Genomic DNA, 23,944 nt, shown 5'->3' with positions numbered 1-23,944 from the left:
AAAATGGGATACAGACTTGCAGGTGGATAGACAGGGGTGGATGGAGAGTCTTGAGCCAGGTTTAACATGGGGCTATGAATATTGGGAAAACAGGAAACTGGGCAACTCATGCCAGGAGGATGAAGACACTATGAGAATGTGGTCTCCTTGCAGTAGGAAGAAACAATCCACACTGACTGATCTAGTTAAAAAATATTCAAGAGAGGTTAAAAGAGTTCAGCCAGACACATCATCAATATCTGATTATTTGCAGCTAAAAGTAGGCCTGGAATTGGCATTTTGTATCTTAATTAAAACAAAGCTATCTTTTTAATATCTTTTGTTTTATCAATGAGCTATGACAACTTTGAGCAGACATTTCCTAGTGAATGTTAATCCCTGTCTCTTTTGATTAGTAGATGGGATTACATTAAAATTGATGCTCCTTCCGGGGTCCATTTGTGTGCTGTGTCTCAGTATTGAATTACATGGCTGGCCCTGTGCCAGGCACAGGTTCCCCATCGGGACAATGAAATCACAGCTACAGCGATGCTCATTTGTGTTTTACAGTATGCCATTTATTTATCACAAAAGGCTCAGAGACTTTATGCCTTGGTGAGATATTATTTAGGCCTCAGATCTCTGTAAAACCTTATTACTCTCTTCAGTTTGCTTTGTACAGAGATGGCTTTTGAAGATAGGAAGAGAAAGGCTAGGGAAGAAAAACAATGTCTTATTTAAAATCTAGCTCTAGTGAGTTTTCTTAGGTTGTACAGGCTGTTCTGAGGGAATTGTTGATTTTCAGCCTGGGAGAAAAGATCACTAGAGAAAACATCACTGGTCAAGCTCAGTGTTACAAGTTTGGAAGCTTCAGTTTGGAACTTTGTGGCTCTTGTTAAAAGATGAGTCCCTCTGGCTCATGGCTGAGCTTCAGGCAGCCAAACCCTGAAAGAAGCTAAAGTTCCTAAATTGTGCTGACCTGTTGCAATTGTTCTCTGAGGGTCTCTGTGAAGCTGGTTGGAGTCAAGTGGGACATTATCCTTACAAAATTCAGGAGCAGAGAACTGCCGTATCTTTGTTTTCTGTTTCAATGTTCTTTCTTAGTAATTGAGAGTAATTAAAGCAATGAACAATTCTCCCCAGGGGAATTGAAAAAAAAAATCAGCAAAAAAAAAGAAAAAAAATAAAAGCAGAGAAGAGCTGTTGACAGTCTGATAAGCTGGACAGCTTTCCATTGAACTCCCTCCCACCTTTTCCATCTGTAGCTCTTGTCATCAGCCAGCAAGCCGGCCAGGAGACGGTGATAGATAAATGATGTGCAGTCCCCTAAAGTTCCAGATTACATCTTCCCTTCCCTTCCCTTTCCTTTCTTCTCTTATATCCTTTAATAGCCAGCTTTTATAAAGGGTGCTGTGTTGCTTGGCTTGTGCTGGTGTGATCTGGAAGATATTTTCCAGCATCTCACTGGTTCACTAGGGAGTTACATGAGCATTTTGTAAGAGTGTGAACTGAGCTAGTAAAGCATCATTCTGAGCCTGCCAAGGCTCAAATGTGAAGTGGAAACATGTATATATAAATATATATATATATATATATAAATATAATTTAGGCAGAAAATATAAAACATTACAGGATTCCATACAGTGTTGTAAACAATATTCTGTTCCACTTTGCTTATGTGATTTGGCATTTCTCAGAGAACTAATGCTCTGTGATAGCAGTAAGAAGGATGCTGTGCTTGAGTGGAAATAACGTGGGATGCGAGTGATTGATGTTGCTTGAAATGAGGGAATATAAGAGACTCCAGATAGCAGACTAATTATGTAGCTTGTTTATTTTCCAAGGAAGGTCTCATTGCTACAATTGGTGTCGAATGGAGAAGAGAGATCAGTTATTCACTGTCTTGGATCTGTTTATTATTTCATCTGCAGGTCTTTGAATGCCTAGAGATGGGCTGGTAAGGGTTTCAGAGAAAAAGAGATGGACACAGTACATGGTTATATTTTGTAAAAGTGTCACCTTCAATCCACAAACCCACACTGATTTTTTTTTTTTTTTGTGATAACCATACCCAGGTGGGTATATGATAAAGATAATAAAAATTTATCATCTTTTATTGTGCTTCAGCCAATATTTCTCCTGCAACATCTCCAAGTTTTCAAAGCACATGAAGTGCTACACAGAATTGTGTGCTTCTCAAAACTATACTAAAAATTGGGAGATGAGGCGTAGGTGCTAGAAATTTTTTTTTTTTTTTTTTTTTTTTTTTTTTTTTTTTTTTTTTTTTTTTACTGTGATCTTTCCACTCAGGAAAAAGCAGCCTTAATTAGTCTGGTTAAGAACTGATAGCAATCTTTATCAAGTGAAGTTGATGATGATAATTCAGTGTTCGAACTATAACACAAACATGAACATATGTAGCTTTAAAACATTCTCCTGCCTTTGTAGTGCACCAAGACAAGAAATTTCCAGAATAAATCTGAAAGAGAAACATAGGATACCTCCAGTAGTATATGACTGTGTAAAAAAAAAAAACAAAAAAACAAGCCAACTGATTGTTTTCTATACTTCAGATGTCTTCATAATGCTGTGGGGAACATTCATAACCCAGTTTCTTCTGTTTTATGTGGACATTTCTAACATAAGGAATGACTTCTCCATGCTGCTGTTTTCCTGCAGGATCTGGGCCTTTCCACCCTATATCTCCAAAGGCATCATAGAGATATAGCATAACATTTTATATTATGTTATTTTGAGACACTACATTGTCTTGCTCTGCTCAGGGTAGTCCATTTTATCATTGTGATAGCTGACCAAAAAATGAGGAATAGTGATTTTTTTTTTTCCTTTGCATTTCATAGTGTTTCTTCAGTCTTATGTGGCCAAATCTCTTTGGACAAAGGATTGATTAATTTAATTTTGTTTCATTTTCCTAGTTGTTAGTGGCTTTCTCCCAACATAACAGAGGCTTGTGCTGAGCAAACCAGTTCTATTTTTTGCCTACCTAAACTGCTTGCAAGCTGGAAGTTTCCTCTTTATGCAGCAAGCTCCCTACTGTTATACTGAACCTTGGAGAGTCTTGGCTTTCCATCTACCCAAGTTCTGTGTCTGTGCTCACCATGCTTGTAATACCAGAAGTGACTGTTAAACCATAATGCTTCAAATGCTGTTTTCAGCTCAATGATTTATTTGTGTGGTTGGGAAGAGGCTGCAGATCTTTTGAATATTACCACAAAATCATATAAAGTAGTAGATCTGTATATATTTTTGAAAGCAAACTGACCAGTTTCTTAAATTTGTTTAATTTTGTTAGTGAGGAAACATGTTTCGGGAGCAATCAATCCAGTGGTGCCAGCTCCAGGTTTGACAGACAGCGTTGAAGACAGCAGAAAACAAAGCAGAATTATTTGGAAGATGATGTGGGCAGAAAAGTCTAATCCCCTGAAGCTTTATTTGCACAGATTTAGGCATGAGTTTGCACTATTAACCTGTAGTCTCTCAACCCTGGTTGTTGTGCCCTGAAAATGAGGTTAGACTGCAAATGGATTTGAGCTGCTGTACACCCACCTTGACCTCAGTATCAGGTTTTGCCTGGAAAAGCAGATTTTGTTTTTATAGGTGTTTCAAACTGGTTCACTATATAAATCTTATGTTCACAATCACTGAAACCACATTCTGTACATGGTACTGAAAGAGAACATAGAAGGCAAGTCATACTGCCTTTAATTTGGTATTTTTTCATTAGTGGAAGGGTATTTTTATTTAATGTTTTTCTAGAGAGACACCATATCAGTTGAGCTCTCTGGTTCAAGGTAAAGAACAAGCTTATTTCTTCATGTTTTCTAGCAGACAACAGTAAATAATTCCCTCATATATATATATATATATATATATATATATATTTTACTGTATCTGAACTACAGCAATGCTGTTCTTCCTCTGCTGGTGGTGCAAATAAAGTTAATGACTGTGGTAAACCAAGCTGATCCCTTTTCAAGTCACTCCTTTCTGTAGGTTACTGTCCTCTGTAGATCAATTCAGAAAGAAGTGATAGAACTTTGTGGCAAATTGATTGCCAAAGAGACTCTAATGATATCAGTGACTATGAGACAAAGCAAAAATTTTATCACCTGCTTAGAAGCAAAAATTCATCCCGATTTGAAATATGAGTATACTCCAATGAACATTAAATTTTAAAGAATTTCTGCTACTTCTGGGTATTTTAAGGTATTGAAGCTGATTTCCAAGCACAGAAGCAGAGCAACCTTTTTTCCATACCTGCCTTTCCCATAAAAAGTTGCTGAAGTCCAAGAAGAGGAACATTTTCCAAGAGCATGTAGTGATAGGCCAAGGGACAATGGCTTAAAACTGAAATAGGGGAGCTTTGGATTAGATATTAGGTAGAAATTATTCACTGTGAGGGTGGTGAGGCCCTGGCACAGGTTGCCCGGAGAAGCTGTGGATGCCTCATCCCTGGAAATACTCAAGGCCAGGTTGAATGACGTTCTGAGCAACCTGGTCTAGTGGAAGGTATCCCTGTCCATGGCAGGGCTTTCAGAACTGGATGTTTTTTTAAGGTCCATTCTAAACCAAACCACTCTGACCCTCTGTGTACACAGCCAATGATTGCAGTCAATCATTTTATGCAGACCAAGTAGCTTCTTGAGGTAATTAAAAAAAACCAAAAACAACAAACTGCTTACTTAAAATCATCTATTGCTGCCTAAACTGAAAAAAAATCACCATGAAAGCTAGTCTCTGTCCTTGTTTCAATTGGGATGGGGTAATTTTCTTCCTAGTAGCAGGTATAGTCTGAAGACAGAGAACCTCTGATGCCAGGGCAAGGTGTTTATTGCCTTGAATAAGATGAGCATTTCACCTGCTAATTTTTCAGAATGAAGCCTTCTCAAGCTTACTGCTGTGTGCAGCCAATAGCTGCTGCAAGAACAGTATCCACTGATGGAGGGTGAACAGCTCTGTAGCAATTTCAGATATGAAATTTTGGTTTTCAGTTTATCAACATTTAGCAAGTTCTTAATCATAGTACCCAGCACTTTGAGCTCTTTACCTTTTCAAAGCACTGCATAATTATTAACAAAATAATTGCTGCCTCACCGCCCTGTGAAATATGATGATAGTTATTTGATTATCTGGTTCTCCAGTAAATGAAAATAACCATATTGCTTATAAGAATACATGTTGTATATATGTGTATACGTAGTAATATGTGTGGCTTACATATATATAATTCAAACAAAGTTTTGCTAAGTGAGGCCACTGAAGCCACCCATTAGGAATTTGTTTATTTCAAAGGTTATTCAGTGCTAGAGTAAAATTCCTGTATTGTGGCAGATTATTTGGGGAGAACAGAAAGAACAAAGGGAAGTTTATCCTGTAATGGAAGCAAAGAATCTTCTTTCTGCTCCTGTGGGAATCTACTGTGGTAGGTGTTTGACTTCATGGGTAGAGGATTATCATTTCTGTAAACTTCTCCTGAGAAATGGGGAAAAAAGGATATCATAGCATGGTTTGGTTTGGAATGGACCTTAAACACTGTTTATCTCCAGTCCCCCTGCCATGGGCAAGAACACCTTCCACTAAACCTGGTTGCTCAAAGCCCAGTTCAACTTGGCCTTAGACACTTTCAGGGATGGGACATCCATTTCCCTGGAAAACCTGTTCCAATGTGAATGAAATGAATAATATTTGAAGAATTACAATTAGTGGGACTATAATTGGACAGAAGATCTGAACTTTATTTTCTTTTTTGATAAAGGGGAGCTTACATTGTGTTGATATTCTTTCTTTACCTTCCACAAATTTAAGTATTCTCCTGAAAGAAACTATGATCTAACATGAGGATTAATTATACAGTTAACCACGTTTATCTTCTTTACACAGGAGATCATTCTCTGATGGGGGGAGAAGGGGGCTAAAGGGATGTTTTATAACGAGTAATGAAAATATGGCAATTTAGGGAATTAACATGGTGTAGTGGCTGACGCAAATGTTTTTTCTATTTATAAGACTAAATATGTTCAGCTGTCTGAGCCTTGAGAGCTAAACATTGGGAATGATGGACCCCTAGTGCCAAGGCTGTACAAACAGGCAAGGGGAAGAGTTCTTGCTGAAGGCAAAGAAGGGATCAAAATGACATGGGAATTGTTCAGTTCCTAATCAAGTTTCAGGTTTTTTGTCCTCCTTACAAAGTCTACCAGTTTTTAAATCCAGGTACGACATATTAAATGTACTTATCATATCTAGGTATCTTTAGGGGTTACACTGATAACTTTGCTTAGTCTTTTTGGGGATTCTGGTATGTGTTTAGTCTTTGTGAGCAATGGTGAAAGTCTAGTTAGGCTGTTGGCATGAAAAGTCAGCTTCTCTGTCCAGTAGGTTTTCTCTGCTTCCTGTTGTCTAATGACTCCATGCTGCTTTGCTTAATAAAGTGAGGGCATTAGAAATCACCAGTTGTGAATTATGCAGCCATATGTCACGGGAAAGAAATATACAGCCTTTATGCCTGTTTGACCTCTGAAGCACAAGGAGAAAATTACATAATTGTCCTCTCTCTTCTTTTTCTTGTTTAATTTTTGTTTTTTGTTTTGTTTATTGCCAATGTGTTGTGTAAATCACAGCTTTCAGTTCCAGAGGTTCCTAAGGCAAGTGCATTTGGGTGGTGCCTTCTCCATTTGATGCTGCTCAAACAATTTTATTTTTTATGATGGTACAATCCTGTATCATGATACTTTCAGACTTCAGCTTATTTTTCCTTGCATTGTTTATTCATGCTCATCTCAAGATCATGTTTCAACTCTTCGGGAGTCTCAAACAAACCGAAGATGTAAAGTTTGCAAAGGAACAAGGAGCAGGTCATCTTCCCTGACAGAAAAGTACCTGGACGTTAGGGAGGTTAGAGAATAGCAAATACCGCCTTAGTTTTCATCACTTTTGAGATTGTGGGTTCTCTGTGTGAGCCTGTGGGTCCTCTTGAAGAGGTCTCTAACTTTTTAACCACTCTTTTGTTCATTGCTCTCATTTCTTGGTGAATTTATTCTGCTTCCTTGGATCATTTGTGCTGCTTTTATTTTTAAAAACAGGTTATGAATTTCTTTATCCAATAGTGCATCTTTGTTCTCCAGACTTTAACTGGAAGTTTTTTTGCTACAAAGACTGGGTAAATGATTTGGCCACTACATGTTCATGCCAAATTTTTCTTGTGCCATTGCAACAAAACTGACAGCATGTGTCTTGGTTTTTTGATCTTGTTTTTGGTTTGTTTTAATTTTTTCTTTAAATGAATATTCCCAGCTGACAAAACCCTCTAGTAAAAAGGATGGTTAACCTGTGAGCCATGTTTATGCATATGATATTATCTTATTCTGAAGATGTAATTAATATTCTGCTTCATGGGGTTAGAAATGAAGTCCTCAATGTTTTATTTATTCTATCACTTTAAAATTTAGCATTTAGAATCCCCTTTCAAAAGATTAGTGCAGTGTTGTTGACTAAATGGTTCGGTACATCCGTTTTATATAACCCTTTTGCTGGGCTGGATTCCAGATTTTCTTGATTTCATATGTTTTATAGCTCCTCAAGAGAGATTAATTCTATGTTAATTACCATATTAGGGTCAGCTAAGTTAAAAAATATGATTTGTGACTTATATAATCTTAAAAGCACTTTACCTGATAACTTTTTTTTTTTTAATTTGATGTTTGAATACATTTGGGAAAAAGTTAATAATAATATTTTTTTAAGACAAACATTTTCACCTATTAATAGAAAGATCCAGGCTTTAATAAGTGTTTTTGTATTCTGTAGCACTTTGTTTTAGGGAGACTGCCAATACTGATGAGAAGAGAGTAAGTATTAATTCTTCCCTGAAGCTCAAAGACTACCACTGGCAGACTTTCAAAAAATAAAGTTTTGCTTTTTGTCCCTTCCTACCAGAGCTAGTTAGATTGTATAGATATGACCCAGTGCAGAATTAAGCCATTCTATTCAGATCATTCTTTATTAAAATTTATCACATTTAACCTTTAAAATTATCTTTCATTCTTTACTATAATTGTTTGGTTTGGGTTTGTTTGTGTTAAATCCCTTGCTTTTTGGCTGTGCTCTCAGGCAGAAGCTGTTTGAAAATTACAGTTGTAGCAAAAGTTAGCATGCAGATCCAGCACAGATCTGCCTTTGAAGTGATAAACTGACCAGGTCCAAGCTCTTTCCCAAAACAGTCATGCTGTGTGCAATATTTTGAATGTATTTCACAGAGGAGAAATGCAGCTTCCTGTCAATCTTCAGCTTCCTCGCAGGAGGAGGCAGAGGGGCAGACACTGATCTCTTCTCCCTGGTGACAGTGACAGGACCTGAGAGAATGACTGGAGCTGTGTCAGAGCAGGTTTAGGTTGAATATTAAGAAAGGTTTCTTCGCCCACAGGGTGGTTGGGCACTGGAACAGGTTCCCCAGGGAAGGGGTCACAGCACCAAACCTGCTGGAGCTCAAGGAGCATTTGGACAACACTCTCAGGCACATGGTGGGATTGCTGGGGTGTCCTGTTTTAGGACAAGAGTTGGAGTCAGTGATCCTTGTGAGTCCCTTCCATCTCTCTCTCTGTGATTCTGTGAAGGCTTAGAACAGAGATTATCCGTGATCAAAGCAATAAAGATTAGGAAAAGGTTTCTCTTTTCCATATGTAATCAGTGCTATGAAAAAAAAGTTCCAACAGCATTCAAGGAAAGATTTCAGGTCTAGACAAAAATCATGAGACTGCAGTAAGGATAAGTGTGGGTTCACAGTCATTTGCCAAGATCATCAGCCAGGTTTCCACTTTGCCAATTCCAAAATATGAGCTAAATATGTTAAATATGAGCTGAAAAACACCACATGTGGCATGAAGTAGACATGGCTGATGAGCCTTTATGGAAACCAGTTCAATACTTGCAGGCTGCTGAAGTACAAATTGCCTGGTATTTGAAATAGCATGAGAAAAACAGCATGTGAAGTAATCTGTTGGGATGTGAACTTTAATTGTAGCCATTAGGTCAAGTGAGCGGTATTGATTCTGTGGATTTGGGATGGGTTTGGTTTTGTTTTTCTGTAAAAGGAGTAGAACCACAAAGAAACTAAAAGGTGTCTCAACACAGAAACAAATGCAGATTACAACAAAATCACAAGGTTACCCAGTGTACATGAGACAGGAGCAGGGTGTCAGGCTGTTTTGTACTGAACAAACATCTATGCAGGAGTGAGACTGTGAAATGAAGTTTTGGAAAGGATACAGGGACCCTTGCAATCACAGATTGGAAGAGCTGATCATGATTGCTCTGGATCCAGCCAAGGGAAAAACACTGGAAAGATCCAAGTGCTGAATAGGTCATTTCATCAAAATGTTTAGTGACTAGAACATCCACTGCTGTTTAGTGAATAAAATTGATGCTTGTACTGAGTCTTTGTCTCTTGACCAATTACCCTGGCTGAAGTGATTGAGGAAAAGAGGAAGAACTCATAATAGGAAAATTCTTTTAGAATTCATAAGGGATTTAAACCTCTGTGGAGTTTCATTTGGTTGGAAGTGTGGCTATTTAATTCTTTGAGCAGTTACCCCAAGCTGTATGAAAATCCACTCTATACTCACAGACAATGAACAGATATTAATTTAATTTCTTCTCCGATGAATTATGAAAATGTGGTATTTCTGTATATAAACCCTAGAAACTCCAAATTATACAGAACAGTAAAATATGTATCTTCAGAGACATCTGGTAACCAACCCCATGCATATACATTATATTTTCTGTCCAAGAATATCTGAAACATTCTAGTCTTCAGTAGCATCAGACAGCCACACGACACCTTGGAGATCAGCTAATGATGATGAAAAACATAGTTTGTTGGACAGCTCTTCTGATCTGTTTGAACTCTATGGAATAAAAGCTCTTATGTGCATAAGAGAGGAATTTTTCAGTGGAATTCCACATTGACCTTCTACAGACAGCAAAGGGTTGACATAAGTCTCACTATTCTGTCTGTAAGAAATATTTGCTTTCAATGCTCTTTAATTCAAATAGTGACATGAATGCCTATTAAGGGCGACTTAAATGAAACATTAAAAAAAAAAAAAAAGTCCAAAGCAAGAAATATACCTTGTGATTCTTGAACAATAATCACATTTGTGAGATTTATTCTGGTTTTGAACAAGTCTTATAGAGAAAGGCAGAGAGTCTGGTACTGACAACGCTTGCTGCAGGAGCCCAGGCTTTAGTAGAGATGTACTTTGATTTTTGATTGATTTTTCTTCTGGAACTTGTTTCAGCATTGTTTATTTTTGTTGGAGTCGTTAAAGTTGAGGGTGCCCTTTTAAGGGGTTGGATGTGAGCCACTTTTTAAAGGGCTGCTCCCTCAGTGGCAAGCACCAAAGCTTGGTGAAGTGAGAGAGGAAACTATAGCCTAACAACTGGCTGCAGGCTGAAACATTTTCAGCACAAATGACAAAATAAAACCAATTCTTAAAACTGCAAGGTCTGCTTTTCAGTATTGACATACATTTGTTGTGTTTATACAAGTCTCCATGTCTCTATGCTTTGGGGAAGCACTTGGGATATTTTCAGACACTGTTGGCTCAGCTGCAGAACAAAACTCTAATATTATCACTTCTGTCATGGGGATTGCTAGCCATGCTCATAAACAACAGGAATATGGTCTTCAAAACATTTAGATTTTGCCATTAGATATCATTGAAAAAGCAACAAGCATGTAAATGATGTAAAGAATTCTCCTGCACTGACATTATATAAATCAGTATGGGTGCATAATTTTGTGCAGGTGTATTTTTGGCTGTATGCACATGTGTTGGTAGAAATATGGTGTGAGAAGTTGTGGCTGCCCCATCCCTGGAAGTGTTCAAGGTTAGATGGGGCTTTGAGTAATGTGGTCTGTGAAAGCTGTCCCTGCCCATGGCAGGGGGTTGGAACAAGATGAGCTTGATGGCCCCTTCCAACCATTCTGTGCCTCCACATTTCTTCCTTTAGTCTGTAGCAAACACGCCTTGAATAAGCCTCATCCTCAGCCACAGCATTTCTTGTATTCCTATGCCTGTGGTCAGTTCACTAAGGAAATCTTTAAATTCTAATATATCTTAACATCTTATTTGCAATTTTTAAATACCCAGCTATTCCATCTCCCTCCTGAGGGCTGAAGGAGTAAACACTGCTCCTTATTAAAACATTTAGCCACCTTTTTGTAGTGACAGAACATTCTGGGCTGCTGGCAGGAAGAGAGGAATGAAGACATTGACTGCACAAAGTGCAGCGTGTAGATCCCTCCTGTGTGCATTTCTTGCTGCATTAAAGTGTAATAATCCACTCACTCCCCACAGCTGGAACCTTATATGTCTCAAAATATAAGAACTTTATATATTTTAGAGTGAAAATCCCTGGGAAGCTGGGGATGAGAGTTGCTTTGTTGCTTTCAGGTGTCAACTGTGTATGGAAAGACTAAGAATTTAATTATGAATTTATCTAAAAGAGAATTATATTGAGTACTTCAAATTCAAAACAAGCTCCATGATGTTTCATCTCCCATCTTTGTTGGTTAGATGCCTGAAGTCATATCTCTGTATTGGCATTCCAGATTGACACAGTATCTGGTGCTAGGACTAACCTTGGCCTTCCTTTACTAAAATCCTGGTTGAAGCATCAAGAGTGGATTATTGGGTTTGAGGATTCAGATCAGATGCAGCTCATGGCTCAATATTGATTTCTCACATATCAAATGCACTGAAAAGGGAGAATTTCCTTTTCTTCTTTTTTTTTTTTTTCCTGTCTCATCAAGCCAAGAGATGGGATTTCCTCGGGGTGAAGAGAGAATTTTAGCATGGAAAAAGGGGGAAACAACAACTCATTTCTCCTCCTGTACAGAGTCCTGTTCACCCAGTTGTGCCATTTGTGTGCAGGCCAATAAATCACAGCTGCTCAGGTCAATTTTCATGTGTACCAGAGCCAAAGAAGCATTCTATCTTTCAGATCTTGTTCCTGCAACTCAGGCTGGGCCAGTATTCATATTTCCTAATGTCTGCTATTGTGGCTTATTGGTCTGAGGTTTTTAAAGTGTAGAGCTTGCAATTTTCCTGTCATTTAAAATATAGTGTTCATATGTAGGGGAAAGGTTGAAAGGACTTGAGTCAATTCCTTAAAAATCTTCAATTTTGGTGCCTTTATTCTGTGATACAAGTTTGTGAGGGCTGTATGTTCATCCTTCTTTCTCTTGTCCTGGACTGTCCTTGACCTCTAAAATAATCCTTTTTCCTGAGAATACTTTTACTCTGCTGGTAAGAAAAGTGCAAAAGTGCTCTGAGCTGAAACTCAAGAAGGGAAGAAAAATCAACTTCTCAAAACTGAATTCTGTAATGCATTATTTTTATATGTCTTTTTTAATATTTTTAATTACTAATTAGGGAAGTGGTTGTTTATTTCAATTTTTTGTGCAGCAATAGAAAGAAAAAAATTAGGACTTAAAATTGGAATGCTTTTATTACAAACTTCCAAAATTAAAAATATTATTTGCCACACATGACATTGACCATAGAAAATTGGCTTTTCTTTCCTTTTTAAAGTTTTTGTTTTGTTTTGTTTTGTTTCACATGAAACCAGATTTGTTTAGATCTTCAGATGGCAACTAAACAATAAGGAAACAACCGTTAAGAGTAGAGCCAGCACCTCACAACAAGGAAACAAAAAGATGTTTCTAAATCCTATTTGTAGTCATACAGGTAGCAAGTAGTCATGTAGGTTACAGATCACAAAATCACAGAATTTCTAGGGCAGGAAGGGGCCTCTGGAGATTTCCAGTCCAACCCTCCTGCCAAGGCAGGGTCACCTGAAGCAGGTGACACAGGAACACATCCAGGTGGGTTTGGAATGAGACTCCAAGACCTCCCTGGGCCATCTGTATCTAAACTCACAGATGGGGGAATCATCTACATGTCAGGTGGCACATTGTGCCTTTCCAGTTTCTCCTTTAGCCTTCTTCATTTTTCACTTTTAATAAAAGAAAAAAAAATTATCTTTGTCTTTACTCTTTTCTAAAAACTAAAATCCCACCTATTTTTAAATAATTGTTGCATCTAGGTAAGTAATTTACTAAAAAGTAAGTTTGTATATTTTAAAATGTACCACGACTAGTTTAAATATACCACCACTATTTTAAAAGGGATGAGACCCATGATGTTTGCTATATGCAAGAAAAGTGTCATGGTTTGACACTGGCACAATGCCAGTGCCCCCATGAAAATGTGATCCCTACCTGGAATGCTGTGAAGTGGAATCTAGAATAGAGCAAAGCAGGCCCAAGCTTGATAACAGGAAAAAAACTTTATTAAACTACCACTACAAAAGAAAAGAGAAAACTAAAGAAGGGAAAAAAAAAAAACCACAAAGATCCAAATGAAAACCTTGCAAAACATTCCTCCCCCCACCACCCAACTCCAACAAACCACAGTGAGACACAATCTGGACCCCAATCAGGTTTCCACCCTCCAAACAACCGATACTCAGTCCATCGAGGGAACAGAGTCTCTCCTGTGCCACAGACCCCCCAAGAAACACAGCTCCACATCCTGTGTTTCCATGTCACACATGGCACCGCCCGGAGAAAAAGTTTGCCATGGTGACCCTTCTCCTTTCCATGCACAGTGCTCTCACCACCAATGCATGGATGGTCACTGCCTTTAGGATTTTTCCTTTCAAGGATGCCCTGCCAAGAGGGGAGAAAACAACAGTTCAGTTTTTCATTGTTTGGGACCACAGTCCCCCCCCATTTTTCCCTGGGGCTGAGGGCTCAAGAACAGAGATCTTCTTCTCTTCTCATTCCTTTCCAGGGCAAGGGGGCGCTACCACAAACCCCCCAACCTTTTCTCTGTTCACTCCACTTTTGTCTTTTTCCCAGCTGAAGCAGGTCTCTTGACTCACTGGCATCCTCCCAAAACACAGTCCCTCTTGACGGAGAAGATTTGGTTCAGCTTGTGGCTAACACGGAAAAGTCCAGCCAAAAGCCACTCCTTGTCCCCCTCCCATCCAGAATTCCTTCTTCCAACATCCCATCCCAGGGTCCAAGGTGTCCCTCTTCTTCTCTTTCAAACCGAGGAGGGGAAAGGAAAATTCACAAAGCTTTCATTTCTCAAGAAAGGGTTAAAAGTCCGAACTCCCAGGATGGCTCGATGCCCGGACATCCAGCAACTCCCACACAACTGGGCACCTTGCAGCAGCTCCCCCCGCTCCTCCTTCCTTGCGGCTTTCTCTCTCCCTCTCGGGAGAGGAACTCTGGGGGGGGGGAAATGGAGACATCCCAGATTTCTTCCACCCTTCCATCTGCAGGGGCCAGCCCGGTTCCAGTCCTTCCACCACCCTTCGGGCTTTCGGCCTACCTTTCTCAGGCCATGGGCTTCCCCTCCCCACCCAGCTCGTGGCTGGGCAGGGGAAGGTCTGCACTGCACGCTGACCGGTGCCAAAGAGAGCAAGTTCCCCTGGGAATTCTGCTTTCAACCCCTCTGTGTTCTCAGAGGCGTGTCTACTTTCAATTGGTCAATATCTAAATTGACCCCTTCCTTACGGAAAAAATTATCTTTCCGTGTCAAACCACGACAAAAAGTCAAGTTCAACACTTTGCTCTGCATTCTACAACATTGATATAATTATAATCATCTCACCATTTTAATGCCCAGTGTTAATGTTGATAGGAAACTGCCAGTATTCTTAAAAACCCTGGGGGATTTTCTGTCTCCTGACAATGCCATGTGTGCTTTCAACTCAGGTAAAATGAACAAACACATTACTGTACAAATCTAAAGTTCTGGAGGTCTCCTTAAGGCAGTATCAAAATGCATTGCTCAGTGACCTTGGCAGCTGGGGACAAGTTAAAAGCACCTTATGGAGTTTCCAACATTTGCCATGTGCAGGTGCACACAAGTTGGAATGGGAATTTATGCACCACCCTGCTCTTCTGCAGACACAGTAATCTTGTGTGTGTTAGAACTGATGTGATCCCACATTTGTTATGTAGGTAACCACACACTTGTTAAAATGACCATCAGTGCTCATGCTGCATTTTGAAAATCATATTTTATTTCCTCTATGAAACTAATGGTGATTTATTGACTGCACTAAAACAGCTTATTGGTGGATTTGTTTAGAACAAATGCCAGTTCAACCGACTAAATGACGTTGAACTATTAATGGGAAATTTTAACAAAACAAGAAAATAGCTTCTATTATTCCTTTGATTTTAGCTATGAAGCTAGACAAAAAATCCACTGAAACATTATTCTCTTATTCTCTACCATGACTGGTTCTGGCTAACAGTTGTGTTGATATCCTCTTAGCAACAGTGAATAGCTCCTAAATAGGCTTTATCAGTATTTCAGTCTATTCCTGGCACAAAAATTATACAGAGCAATGCAAGTTAGTTCTGAATTGGTGGGTTGTTTCAAGAAAAAAAAAAAAAAAAAAGATGTATTACAATATAATTTGTTTAATAGGTTTTTGAAAAAGCAGATGTGCAGATAGCATAATCTAAATTAGATGTTGAAAGAGTGAGGCACTTGCTTGCTTGGTATTTCAGCAATAGAAGCCTTTCAGGTGGGCTGTATACTGGTTGTTTTCAGTAATTATTAGTTATTTAGATTATTAGTGACTTGCTGATGCTGAAACATCAGAGAGTGCTTCATTTTAATGCACGTTATTGTGTGGGCATTGGGGCTGATTTCCAGACTGGTTTGGCTTCCACAACTTGCAGTTAATGTCAGCTGCAGGTGTTCAGAAGTTCTTTAAAGGAGAGGTGAGCAGAGACAGAAAAACTCTGCTCTGCCTGCACTGCTCTTACAGCTGCAGCCCCCACGCCTCCCCTCACATTTAGAGTTAAGTAACATTAAAGCTCAAGTGCTATCCATGAGATTTTGGGAATTTTAAATACTCTATTCAGATGGTTTGATCACTAGAGAAGGCTACCCAGAACAGTAATCAATCTCCCTTCTCCCAGGAGAGAAGTTTACCAGATTTGTGGTAGGCTTCAAGTTTTAGACTGGCTTTTTATGATTTACTGAAATAGTCCTGTTTTGTATTTAAAAATTAAACATTAATGACAGTGCAATTGGAGGCAATGTGTCTTACAACCCCTCTAAATTTAATATTTTATATGAAATAGAGATCTTTCTTCTATTAAAACTTGGAGATGATTAAAAAAAATCCACTAGTATTTTTAATACATTCACATATATTTTATATATACTCCTATATGCATTATGTGTGGTGAAGGATAGGATGACAAAAGGAATAACATTTTCATGTTGGTTGATCTTTATATTACCCTTCCAGGAAATTTATGTCACCTTCTAGTCTTCTCATTCTTCCTTCTTTATACTCTTTGTTCATCTCTTTCACAGCTCAAATTTTAAAGAGAACCCAGGAGAAAAGTGCTGATTTTTTTTGCTGCAAAGGCCAGCCTATAGAATTTAACAGTGGAGAAAATAGTAAATTTACAATTAACACATTTAATCTAAGTTTTTATTTCAGAGATAGTGCTTTCCTACAATTTAAAAAAAGTTCTGTCAAGTAAGTAAATAAAAGATACTAGTCAGTATTTTCATGTTTCACCTTCTCTCAATATTCTTTAAATTAGGCTTTGTAAATTAAAAAAAGTGCTAGAATACTGTGGAGATGTTTTTTTGAGGCTGACCCAGTCTAATAATTTGTGCACATATTGCTGCAGTGTATAAGCACAGGTATGAATTTAAGTTTGCAGCCCTACCAGTCTTTTTCTTTAGTCAGCCCTGCACCAATGACATCAGGACTTTCAATCTCATTTCTTCCCCTCCTGCTCTTACCCCTAACTTGACAGCATGACATGGGCAATAAGGAGCAGGAAATGTCCCTTGGCTTGTGCATCCTGCAGTCCATCACCTTTACAGCCTGACCCCTGCATCTCCCAGGCCAAAAACTCCTCTGTGCTTTTAGCAGCAGCCTGCAGTTCTGTTCTCCATCCTGGGCTCCTCTCCAGGCACTGCATTTTCCCCCTCCTGCTCCCAGGCCTGCAGGGCTGAGGAGCACAGAGAGATTCAGGTGGGTCTGTGCCAGCTGTGAGTCTCTCAGCTGGGAGCAGCTCTCGAGGTGTTTGCCAGGGCCCTGCTGGGAAAGCTCAGGAAGCTGCAGCACTTCCACCTGCTTCCCTCTTGAGACAGTACTTACAGCCTGCCTTGCTTGTCTGATTGTTCTCAGGTTGTATTTGGGATGTTGCAGAGTCCTGGAGTGTAAGGAAAGGACATTGAGGAGGTGGATCTGATAGCCTTTGTGTAACACTTGCTGATTTTTTCTTACAGTTATGACTGCTGAGTTATTAATTTTATTCTGCTCTGAAATATTATCACCCCTGTAGAAAAGACCACAGTATCTCTGCTGTGGAATTTCTCCACTGTTGGTGTGTTTCTCTACAGCTGATGACATTTCTCTACATATGCCAGCAAATAAGCGCAAATACCCTTTCAAACCCTTTTTTCTTCCTGTTGTAACAACACAGATGTGCAGTTTTAAATGCCCTGATTTAGCTGTGCCTCTTGGGAGGGATCATCTGTAGATTTACAGTCAGGCACCATGACTAGATTTAGCTGTCTGTCAGCATGTCATGACTGCAAAGCTTTGTCATATCATTACTAATTTCAGCAGAAAGGCACTCCTGGAGAGCTGGCCTATCCCATGCCCAAGGCAGGGAGGCCTTGAAGATATTCTCAGTTGCACAGGGCCATGTCCAGAAGTGTTTTAAAATATCTCTAGGGATTAAGATTCCATCAGCTCTGTGGGGAAGTTACCAAAGTGAAACCACCCAGAGTAAATATTTTCCTTACCTGTGATCATAATGTACTTTACTGCATTTTATGCCTATTGCCATCTAAACTAAATATTTTGGCTGATATTATCAATTTCTACTTGTATATAAGGTGATTCTGTTTATGCAGAGTTCTCAATGGACAGAGGAAACTGTTGTAGGGAAGTTCCTTACTGCAGAAAAAGTGACAGAACTCATATGTCAAGGATTTAACTTGGTTTTTGTATAAATCCTGAGTGTTCTGAGCAACACCTTAGTTAGACTAAAATTGTGCTGGACCTAATACTGGACTGCTTTCAGCATCAGTTGCAGGTCATTGGATTTGCCCATATCAATTAAAATAACATAGACCACCATGAGGAGTCACTTCACCTGTAGAATGTTCAGTTCTGCCAAACCCATGTAATTCCTCATCTGTGAACCAAGAAAACCCACTAAATTGGCTTGGGGATGTTGATATCAAAATAGCATATTAATATAAATATTTAGATAAGCAGAAAGGGAAACAAGTGAGAAATTACTGCAGAGCTGAGTTAGAAGATAAAAAGACTTTCCTATTAATGGTTAACATGTGATTCCTTTAATAGTAAGAAGTGTCTGGTTTTGAGGGCTTGCTAGAAATCTTGTACATTACAGGTTTGGCCCTTATATGTAATTGAGCATCGATCTACCAATTTCATCTCCACTGCTTCAGGCCAGATGAGCATTTTGTTCTTAGGTTATTTTAATTTTCATTTAGTACCCTTTGCAGTGGTGCCACAGTGACTGAGCAGGCAATTGAAGGCTGTGCTGGGTTTGTGTGGTAAGGTTCTGGTAGCAGGGGAGCTACAGGGCTGTAGCAGAAGCTTCCTCCACGCCTGACAGAGGCAGCCCCTGGCAGCTCTAAGGTGGACCCACAGCTGCCCAAAGATGGGGTCTTCAGTGATGGTGGAAGCACCTCTGGGATAATGTATTTAAGAAGTGGGGAAAAAATCCCATCTGACTGCAGCCAGAGAGAGGAGTGATAATAATATGTGAGAGCAACAGCTCTGGGAACACCAGGGTTGGAGGAAGAAGGGAAAGAGGTTCCCCTGCAGCTCAAGGGGGGTCCATGGGAGAAGAACAGAGATCCACCTGCAGTTCATGGGAGGTCCCTCTCCAGAACAGAGGGACATGTCCAAAGGAGGCTGTGAGCCCCTGGACAGCCTGTGCTGGAGCAGGTTTGCTGCCAGAACTTGTGACCCCACAGGGGACCCATGCTGCAGCAGTTCGTGAAAGATGTGGGAAGGACTCAGGGTGGAGAAGTCATGGAGGATGTCTCTCCCCCCACGTAACAGGGGAAGGGTGTGAGGGGTCCTCTCACTGAGGAGGAAGGAGTGGCTAAAACAACATGTGAGAAACTGACCACAGTCCCCATTCCCCCATTCCCCATTCCCCCATTCCCCATCCTCCTGCACCGCTGAGAAATTGGAAGTTGAACATGGGAAGAGAGAAAGAGTGAGGGAGAAGGTATTTTAAGATTTAGTTTTTTTCTTATTATCTTATTCTGATTTGATTTGTAATAAATTTTTCCCAAGTCACATCTGTTTTGCTCATGATGGTCACTGGTGAGTGATCTCTCTCTGTCCTTATCTCAACCCACGAGCCTTCCATCTAAATTTCTTCCTGCCCTGTCGAGCCAAGGGGGGAAGTGACAGTCTGGCTTTGATGTGCCCCTTCATCCAGCCAGGGTCAGCGCACCACAAATGTGATGAATAAATATTACAGATCAAGCTGAGGGAAGGAAATTGTCAAGAAATATTTTCCTTTTGGAAAAATGCTGCTTTTATCACAATAGGTAGTAATATTGCAAGTAAGTCTTGATTGTGATGGAATTGTCCTTTGAGAAGGGGAATAAACTGTAGAACTGAAACCTACTGAAACATGTCAGTAATGGCAAAATAATTTCTTAAAAAAAACAGTAGCAGAAAAAAATAGTCTGTACCTCTCAAAAAATAAGAAAACCCTTGTCCAAGATTGTTTCATGGAAAGCCTGCCATAGGAAGCTCCTAAATTTGCCATTGATTTTGATTCAAAATCTAACCTTCTTCTCTGATGAATGAATTAATATTGCTTTTGTGGGATTTAGTCTTTGAAGAACATGGTCAGGGCCACTGCTCAGGGTCCCTCTTCAGCCATGTCCTTGCATCTGTCACTTTCTCTCTCTACATCTCTAAATCCACAGAGCATTTGGACCTGCAGGTGGGGTTGGCCAAGTTGGCTTCCTTCTTGGACATGCACACCATGCTTTGTAATTTCACCAAAGGTATTCCAAGATACTTTATCATTTATAGACATAGAACCATAGACTCATTTGACATAACTTCTAAAAGTCACCCAAAACATCTTGCTTAGAGAATAGCCACATGCAAAATTAGGTCAGATTGCTCAGGAACATTTCCAGGTGATTTTCAAGTAACTGCATAGATGGAGAGCCCACAGCCTGTCTGAACACTAATTCAAATCTCTGATCAAAATATATACACTGGGGTATATAAATAGTTATTTTACTTGGTTTTAATCTTCAGAATTAAATAATTTTGTGTATTACATAACCTTTAAAACATACAAATCTATTTTTTTTCCTTCTGTTTTGCCTTTATGTACCAGAAGATGAGCATCTCTATAGCCAATTGCATCTGAGATCTGGAATTTCAACAAAAAAAGCAAAAGGAAATTAATCACATTTTCACTTTTTTACCTTTTCTTTGACTTTGTCACTTTGTCCTCTCCTTTCTCTTAATCCAGGGTGTGGAATTTATCACTAAAAGAATGAATTCTCTCACCAGAAATGTTTCCAAGTGAAATCTACAGATAAAAGAAATTTAAAAAACCCACATCACAAATTCTTTCAGGTTGGAGAGTTATTACAAAGACAGGTTAATATTTCCCCTTATATTTTGAACTTTGGCTGAATGACAAAACAAGCAGAACTTGTTAGAAAACAGTTGAATCCTTCTTGTTAAAGACAGTTTAGCATCTTATTGCAGGTTCTTAACAACTTCAGTAAATATTTAAAATGTATTGTTTAAAAATTAATACAGCAGGCATCCCTGGCGAACTGAAATAATTGAGCCTCCAGGCACCCCCATCATAATGCAGCTAATTAGAATAATGTCAGAGAAGTGCAGACCAAAGAATAAGCTTCTAAACTTGGCTCTATAGGAAATTGTAATCCCTTGGTTTCTTTAAGGTCCTTTGATCTTTCCTCAGGTGCTGGAAGTACCCAAGCACCAAGGTAAGCTCTGAAAACAACAGGCCTCAAATTTTCCACTGCAATCTCTTCCATGGATGTTTTTCCTTTTCTCACATGCAGGACAGAGGGAAATGATCTCACATTGCACCAGGGAGGGTTCAGGTTGGATATTAGGAAAAACTTCTTCACTGAAGCAGCATTAAGCATTGGAACAGGATCCCCAGGGAAGTGGTGGAGTCATCATCTTGGGAAGTGCTCAAAGAATGAGTAGACCTGGCACTTTGCAAAATGGTTTCGTGGGTGTGATGGTACTTGGTTGAAGGCTGGACTTGATGATCTTGGAGGTCTTTTCCACCTTGATGATTTTATGAGTATTATCTGCTTTCTGTTGGATAACTCCATTTTTCTTTTCATTAACTTGGGCATTTGTTCCATTACACTTCCTTTTATAAAAAATAAAGCCTCTCCAAATGTGGAGGGTGCTAGAGTTGTGGGCACTGCCTATATTAATTAGTGCCACAAGTGCCAGTTATTGTCACTAAGAGGTGGCCTGGGACAGATTTGCCTCACAATCACCACCTGCATGAGCAGACACTGTAAGAAGGGCAGGTTGTGCCTGTGTAGGTGGCACAATAATACACCTGGTGAACCCAAATACCTGGAGATTGGAGGGAGCTGCAATGAGTGAGGTGCACAACCTCAATGAAGCTGGATCTCTTTGCTAACAGCAGTATTTTCCCCATAATTCTCAAGTTAATATCAGGTTATTTTTCTATCTCTTCTTCAAGATGCCCTCAGCTTCAAAATACATATTTTCCATTGCTGTCTGGGAACCTGCTGGCCCTGATGCCTCACAGAGGGGAGGAAAACCCTGTCTTGTTCCAATGCCCTGTGCTTCCAAGTAATTAATTCATTAATTCATCACAGAGCAGAGAGAACTCAAACTGATGGCAGTGTCAGCCCACATTCTGTTTATCCTTTCGGCCACAAAAATCCCACTGGTCTGGAGGCACATTATCTACTCTGAGGCTGGATTTCCCTTACAAAATAATTTTTTTATTGCACAGCCCTGCTGTCTAAGATGACCTTTCCTAATCAAGGACTGGCTTGGAGTAAATAAAGCAATAAATACTTAATGTGAACAGTCCCAGTGAGGTGACTCGTGATGACTTCTTCTTCTATGGCATTGCATGGAGGTGTGGGTTTCTGCCCTCCCTGTGACTTGGAAAGAGTGAGGAGAGACTCAACCAGCAGAAAGGACCCTCTGCATCCTCCAGCGTATTTAATCAGGATTTCTGCTTCAACTCAGCAGCTTTTCTAGTGTAAGATGAGTTGCAGTTCTCAGAAAAGCTGATGTCTCTCCTGCCACCTGAAATTCCATCCTGATCTGGGCTTTTTTCTATGGTGGCAGCATTCCCTCTGCATGGTCTGTTAAATGTAAGCTGGGTAGTCGGGAGATAATGGAACGTTTGTTACAGCAAATGAGGCAATAAACGTCTGAGGTTATGACAGGCAGAAAAGTCAAGGTATTTATCAAATTGCCATGGGAAATAGCTTTGCCAAGTGTTAAGTAATAAACTTTCAATTATCATCTTTATGCTTCTACTGCAGAATGCTTCTGAGATCAGATTTGCTTCTGGTGGTTCAAATAAGATCAGAGGTGAAGCTGTTTTGCTCTGTGAGCAGAGGTGATGCATGTCCGTGTGTGTGCTTATGTACTGTGCCTCTACAGCTCCAAGTTCTCTAATTTTTTTTTCTTTCCCCTTTATTTTGGTACTACTTTTTCTTTTCCTGCCTGAGGACTTTCCCTGGCTCTGGATTAACTGACCTACATGCTGATAGTGAGGATTTTAGGATAATCCACTAAATGGCTCTTTCAAAAGTACTTACCTTTAGATCCTAAAAGATTATTGTACTTTGTTATTGTTGTTATCACTGTAGTATCATCCTCTGCCTGGTATGTACTTCCCAGCTGTATATTGGCTTCTCTGTTGTATCTTCCTTATGGAATAAGAGAGGATTTCCCCTTCTGCTGACACCTGGTTTGACATGCTCTCTTGTCGAAACACAAGCTGTGTTTAATGTTTAACCTGTCCTTGATCTCAGATGAACTTTTCTATAGAAGCAAAATTTCTGTGTCAGTTGATGAGGAAAAATGCTCAAGGAAAAAAAAAAGTCCTCAAAATCCTTAGTAGTTAACAAAACTAATTCTCTAAAGTGAGATGTGGCTGAGGTCACTTGGTTTGTTCAGCCTGGAGAAGACTGAGGGAGCAGCACATCACAGGCTACAGCTTCTTCCTGAGGGGAAGAGAAGGGGCTGGCACTGATGTCTTCTCTCTGGTCACAGTGACAGGATCTGAGGGAATGGCCTGAAATTGTGTCCCAGGCGATTTAGGTTGGATATAAGGAAGAATTTCTTCCCCCAGAAAGTGGTTGGGTACTGGATCAGGCTTCCCAGGGCAGTGGCCAAAGCACCAAGCCTGGCAGAGCTCAGGAAGTGTTTGGACAATGCTCTCAGCCACAAGGTGGAATTCTTAAGGTTGTCCTGTGTAAAGCTGTTAAGGCTGGGAGCTGGACACAATGATCCTTGTGGTCCCTTCCAACTCAGGATACTCTAAAATTCTGTGGTTCTATGAGACTCTTTATGCGTGAACATTCATAAATTTGCTCAGAAGAGGCCACACATGGTCAGCTGCTACTGACAGATTCCAGAGTCTTTTTAGCCAACCTCCAAAATTATCTGAAGCATGGAAATTAATTTTTCTCCACTTTAGAGTTTATACTCTTCTCATCTTATTTTTATACAGTGATGTTGTAATTTTTAAGACCTGCTATATCTGGAATCAGCTGCACCACCTGGCTGCTTAGCCAGCAGTTCA

General features: G+C 39.7%; 1 protein-coding gene and 1 long non-coding RNA gene across 4 annotated transcripts in view; one reads left to right on the top strand and one right to left on the bottom strand.

The window, feature by feature from the left end:
- The window catches only part of FAM135B (family with sequence similarity 135 member B), a 259,504-nt gene that overhangs the window by 75,593 nt on the left and 159,967 nt on the right, over positions 1–23,944 (top strand). The gene's annotated exons all lie outside the window — the stretch shown is intronic.
- Positions 13,332–14,464, bottom strand: LOC146768485 (uncharacterized). Its single transcript, XR_014953123.1, has 2 exons — positions 14,403–14,464; positions 13,332–14,298 (listed from the first exon to the last, which is right to left on the bottom strand). It is a non-coding gene; the product is annotated as an uncharacterized LOC146768485 (long non-coding RNA).

The sequence above is a fragment of the Lonchura striata genome, chromosome 2 (genome assembly GCF_050655825.1).
Source record: "Lonchura striata isolate lonStrDom1 chromosome 2, ASM5065582v1, whole genome shotgun sequence".
NCBI lineage: Eukaryota > Metazoa > Chordata > Aves > Passeriformes > Estrildidae > Lonchura > Lonchura striata.
The sequence above is the reverse complement of the archived record's forward strand: the minus strand, read 5'-3'. Positions and strand labels throughout refer to the sequence as shown.